This window comes from Mesocricetus auratus, unplaced genomic scaffold (assembly GCF_017639785.1).
Source record: "Mesocricetus auratus isolate SY011 unplaced genomic scaffold, BCM_Maur_2.0 Super-Scaffold_6730, whole genome shotgun sequence".
Lineage (NCBI taxonomy): Eukaryota > Metazoa > Chordata > Mammalia > Rodentia > Cricetidae > Mesocricetus > Mesocricetus auratus.
The window spans coordinates 4,656,157-4,662,515 of record NW_024429184.1 but is presented as its reverse complement, the minus strand read 5'-3'; positions in this window follow the sequence as shown (position 1 = coordinate 4,662,515).

Sequence of the window (6,359 nt, the reverse complement as noted above, 5' to 3'; positions counted from 1 at the left end):
TAAGGGGAGATGAGATGCATGACTCCAGCAGTCAGAGCTTCCTGAGGGGGCAGAGGAGATGTGGGCTTCGTGGACAACAGTGCTGTCTGCCAAAAAGCATGGTGGCACAAGCTGTCCTCCCATGTCCACGTTTGAGCTAAATAAGTAAATGGGAAAAATTAGGTTGAACCCTGACCTCCATACAGGAACTATGGTGTGTGTGCCCCACCCCGCCACACCCCCCTCTCTCTGAAACACACAGGCACACACATTCACAGTTTAAAAACCTACTTTGCTACCATCCAAGCTGCCTGAGCACACAGGACTGCCAGAGGCATCCAAGGTCTGTCAACTGCTGAGCATCTGTGATGCGTAGTTAAAAAAAAAAGACCCTGGGTCTGCTTGCTACACCTGCTGTGTGCTCCAGGTAGTACTGTTGTTCTTGGGCCTGCCACCTGATGTCACAGCTAGGGGCTTTGCATTTCTTACTCGGGACACAGATAAGATCATTCCTGTTTTGTGATGAGGATTTGAGGTTCAAAGAAAAAAAGACAGTTGGTTTCGTAGCCACAGGTGACTTAATCCCGCCTGGGTAGTCAGGTTCCTTCTCCACGGGAAGGTCGATGATGGGGTGCGGCTCTGTAGTGCAAGGCCTACTTAGCATGCACGAAATCCTGGCTTCAATCCTGGTACCAAAACAAACAAACAAACAAACAAACAAACAAACAAACAATCAAACCCAGAACCCTGTCCTCATCTGCAACTAACTCCTATTTTGAAATGCTCGTGCGACTCCCAGTAAGTATCAGCTAAAGAGAGGCCTGGGAGACCGGTGCTCAGGAGCCCCAAACCATGAATCAAGATGAGACATCCCCTAACCAAAGTCAGTCTGAGGTCTGGGTCTCTGGCTTTCCTGACTGCGGCCGCGTTACTACGGGAAGACCGGCGGGGGGCGCTGCAGACCGCACAGCTACTGCCTCCAGCTCAAGCCTTTAGGCATCGGGGACGCCGGGGCCGCCCTAGAGCTTCGGGGACACCATGCGATCTGATCTGCTCTTCAGCCAGCCAGCCACACCCTGCGAGCTCCCATTCCGCCTCCACTTGGAGAGGAACAGGGAACTCAAGGGAGCTCTCCTGGGCGGGGCAGGAGACCTGGAATAGTCGGTGCGCTCGCCCGGCCCTGGCAACCCTGGGAGGATCCCAGGCGGATCCCAACGCGCACTTGGACGCCGGTGCGCTGCTTCCCAGCCCCCAAAGTCTCCACCGCCAGGTGCAGCTGAGCTAGCAGAACCGCATCTTACCCCATACAGAACCTTAGTTCCAACTTTGAAGCCCATAGCGGACAGGCTGGTTTCGGGCCTGCCTCTAGCAGAAACCCAGGCATCCCCGGAGCCGGGACCCAGGTCAGCTCCGCGGATAAGGGATTTTGTGAATAGATTACTGTGATGAATTCTCGCCAATGGCTGGTTCCCAAAAGCTAACCGATCCTAATTGCCTGGGCAGAAAAGCACGCGGGCCATGCAGATGCTGCGCAGAGGAAGAACGCGCTTGGGAGGCGCTGGCTCACTGGCCGCTTTCAGAGTTTGCTTAGGCATCAGCAGGCTTGTTGGATTTCCTGCTTTCATTGTTTCATTCCTTCCCAATTCCCCGAGAGAGGGAAGAGAGAGAGAGAGAGAGAGAGAGAGAGAGAGAGAGAGAGAGAGAGAGAGAGGGAGGGAGGGAGGGAGGGAGGGAGGGAGGGAGGGAGGGAGGGAGGGAGGGAGGGAGGGAGAGATGTGTATGCCACAGATGGATTATGCATGCATATATGTATGTATGTATGTATGTATGTATGTATGTATGTATATGTTACCATCCCCACACGTTTTAAAACTACGGTACGAGGAACAGCGTATGTCATGGCAAAAGTTACTCGCCGAACATCTGTTCCTTCCAATGAGAGGGTTTCTTTTCTGCCAAGAATTTTATGAATTTTATATGGGCGCTTGGTCCCACTCTGGGGAAGGAGAAGAGGCCTGCCGAAGCCGCACGCTGGCCTGGAAGAACTCAAGGATGAGTCGCTTCTGACTTTAAAGGGCTCCCGACTCTGCGAAAGTTGCTCTTCGGAAGAACACGGAAGGGAGAGCAAGAGCCACACAAGTGCACGTGACCAGAAGCCGCAGAGCAAGCTCGAGGCCCGGGGTCTGGCTGACCTGCACGGTTTTGCCCCGGCTTCCTTCCTCTGGGGAGAGGAGAGCAGTGTTACGGGGCTGATCCAACAGTGCCTATCAGGGGACGCTCTGTGCTCCTTTTACTTTACAGAGACCAGATAGGCAGTGGTCATTCATCGCCCGAACTTCCCTCAATCTCTCCATCTCCAGTCAATGGTCTTGCTCCGTTGGACTCTGCTGACTACAAAGGCTAATCTTCTGAGATCCATCAGTAGGGGTGCTCCGAAAGCCTTCTCTCGGAATAGGTCACCAAGTGAACTGGCCCTCGGGACATTAATGATTACCTCTGGACGCAAAGCAGACTTATTTATCTAAGCGGGGTTCCAACAGGCATCTCCTTAGCCATTGAAAGAACTATCTACCCTAGAGTAGGGATGACGTGAACGAGGGAGGCTGTCCTTTCCCATCCGAAAAGGCGCTCTGCACAGTCTTCATGGGCTGGGCGGGTTTTGTTCCTGTCCCTGTGGATTTCAGATGAAATAAGCAAATGTACTTAGATATTGAGAGTCAAGCCAGACACAGTGGCACACTCATGCCTGTTATACTTTTGAGGCAGAGGCAAGAGGACTATGCTGCTTCAAGGCTAGCCTGGTCTATACTGATCTATACTGAGGATCCCAGGCCACCCAGGGCTGCATAGAAAGAAAACTAAACAAACAAAAAAAAATGTTGGGGGTCAAAATTGTTTCTGTTTTTTATTTTTTTGAGGCAGACAGAGAAAGGATAAATATTATGGGTTTGCTAGATGCTTTCAAGTAAAATATGCACTGAACACTGACTATCTGCTAGGCAGATTTCGTCAGGCATTGTTTTCACTGTGTTGTACTGTAGAGGAGAAGCACAAAGACATAATCACACTGTGTTTTAAGTAAGCATCAAAAGGAAAAATAAGCAGGTTAACTTGCTCAAGAGAAAACAGGGAAACTCTTTCAGTATAATCTGGGAAGGATGGCTCCAAGAATTGACAGCATTTCTTCTAGAATTTTCCCAGTGTAAATAATCGCACCAAGAATGAAGTTTTGAACATTCTACACACACACACGCACACACACATATGTAAAATATATGTTCAGAGAGAAAGAGACAGAGAGAGAGAGAGAGGAGAGTGAGGAGGGAGAGAGAGGGGGAGAGAGACAGGGGAGAGAGGGAGGGAGGGAGAGAGAAGGGAGAGAGGGAGGGAGAGACAAGAGAGGAGTCATATATGGGTATGGCAGGGTATGGTGACACATACCTGTAATCTCAGTTTCCAGGAGACACAGCAGAAGGATCACAAGTTCAAGGGCAGCCTAAACTTCACAGGGAGAACGGGTAGGGTGGGGAGGGTTGGGGGATAGAGAGTTGGGGGGTGGGGAGGATGGAGCTGTGACCAGCCTGAGCTCTGAGCTTTTTATGGAGGGAAAGAGCCCAGCTGGATGACTCAGTGAGTAAAAGCACTTGTCATGAAAGGCTGGGAACTTGAGCCCAGTTCCCAGAACCTATGGAAGAAAGAGAGAACCAACTGGTATATGCACACACTCACACACACACACACACACACACACCACACTCACACACTTACACTCACTCACTCTCACACACTCACACTCACTCACTCACACACACACACACACACACACACACACAGAGAGAGAGAGAACACAGCCTTACTACTCACTTGTTTTTATTGTATTTACATCATCCAGGCCTATCTAGCATCTCATGTCCCCAGTGCTCAGAACGAGAAGAACAGAAGTAGCCTCACACAGCTGTCCTGGGGACCGAATGGGAAGAACACACAGGATGCCGAGAGCAGGAATAGTGAGGGGTTAGCCTGTACACCCATCTCTCGAATGCGGTGCAGCAGTGGTTCTGAGGTTCCACTGGGACTTGTATAGCCAATGCCCTGCAGCTGGACAGAAAGAGGACATAAACCCGTGTGCTGAAGCAGAAAGACGACGCAGCACCACAGCCTGACAAACAAGACTCAACACAACCCAACAGAAGCTCAGTGGAGCCAATAAAACCCAAAGCAGCACAAAGGAGCCCGGTCCCTTCTAGGATGACGAACACTCCTGCTCATGAGGACGTGTCCACTTGCTCACCCCCTGAGTCTTTGTTAGGATTCCTCTGGGTCTTGCTTGGTCACTTACCCCAAGACCTTCCTTCCTTCCTTCCTTCCTTCCTTCCTTCCTTCCTTCCTTCCTTCCTTCCTTCCTTCCTTCCTCTCTCTCTCTATCCTCTCTCTCTCTCTCTCTCTCTCTCTCTCTCTGTCTGTCTCCTTCCCTCCCTCCTCCCTCCCTCTGCACCGTCCTTCCTTCCTTCCTTCCTTCCTTCCTTCCTTCCTTCCTTCCTTCCTTTTGTTGCAAGCTGAATCCAAGGGTTGGGAGTCCAAGGCTAAACTGGAGTTCTACAGAAACATAACTTGGGGGGAGTGATGAGAGCCCCCTGCTTCCCCATTTGTGAGAAGTTTTGAGTGAGCCGGTCTGTGGAACCCCATCCAGCCTGTCATTCACAGGCTCCCGGGACTCTGATCCTGTGTTCGGCAATGCCTTCCAGGCTGCTGAGATCTGAAACGGCTTCTGAGTCATTTGTCCATGCCTGGCGGCACATGCCCAGCTCTATTTTCGGTTGAGATCCCGGTTAGGGGAAAAGGGATTATCTTTAGATATCAGGGGCATTAGAAGAATGCTGGCAAAGGGTTGTGGAAGACGGGCAAGAAATAAGAGTGTTTCCCATGGCCTCGGCTGAGAAGTAGTCTCAGGGTAGTAGTTCAGAGTGGCCAGCTTCCCCTGCTGCACTGTGCAATGAAGAAAGAGGCATTGGCATCCCCTCCTCTCTCTCTCTCTCTCTCTCTCTCTCTCTCTCTCTCTCTCTCTCTCTCTCTCTCTCACACACACACACACACACACACACACATACACACACACACAGCATCACCATGTGGCAGAGGTCAGCCATGAACTTGTCTTCCTTCCGTTTCCACAGTGTTAGTTGAGTTGTCCATCCGTTTTCCTGCATGCCCAGCCCCCTGAGATGTTTCTTTAAACTCACCTCCAGCGGACCCAAGTATAAACGGAGATGCTGGCATTTGTTCTCAGCAACCAGAGACGTTTGCAGAATGCTTTGAAATCATGTGGGAATTACCCTGAAAGAGTCTATGACTTACTTATTCATGGTGCTTTGGTAGAGCCTGTGGGTTGCTACAATGCAGGAGAAGACTGTCTCCTTTCTGAGGTTGTTGCTCAAAGTGGAGCCTAGAGGAGTGTGAGGTGTTTTCAATAGGATGATATGTGACATTACTTGTCTCTATGAGGAAAAAAAAAAAAAAGGATGGTCAGGCCAATCCCGCGCATGCATTTTTATGTGCACCAAATATCACCCTGCTTAGATTCAAAATGGAAGCACACATTGTTAGGGGGCGAGGAGCTTTAGTTTGTCTGAGAGAGGGTTTATTGTTCCAGCAAGGGAGTAGACTTCCAAGGCAGATGGATTCTTTTTGTACCTGTGCAACCTTAGTCAAGTCAAACTCCTATGGGATACATCCAAGTAGCATGGTGGCATGCCCCTGCGATCCCAGAACTTGTGTGTGTGTGTGTGTGTGTGTGTGTGTGTGTGTGTGTCGTGGACACAGAGGCAGGAGTTCAAGATCATCCTCCATACATAGAGTTGAAAGCTAACCAGGGTTACACGAGACCTTATCTAAAAATAGCAAAAAAAAAAAAAAAGAAATAAAATACTTGTAACAAAATCCTTGGCCTGTAGCAAGGTTCTCCGCATTCTGGGGATACTTAATGGCTGTGAATCCTACCTTTTCCTCTCAGCTCACCTTCACCCTCCCCAGTCAGAGTCTCCGAGTCCACAGAGGGAGCCCTTCCCTGTGGCTGGGGACAAAGTAGAGGAAAGAAAACAGAAACAAACACATAAACCATTCCTTCTAAACACACAGCCTGTAAAGCTGTCCCTCCTTGACAAGCTTCTACTCCAGGTTTTAGGTTGCCCATCTGGGAACAGGGTCAAAGCAAATGTTAGCCAAAAACTGTTTGCCACGGGATAGGCTATTAAACGTCCTGTTGAGATGAGGGTATTGTTACAGCAAACCTAAAATGTTTGCTCAAACCTTGAAGTACAGGGGAAGACATTAGACAGAGGTGTCCAAATGTGTCCCAAAGCAGTCAGAGGCTCAGTCCCTGC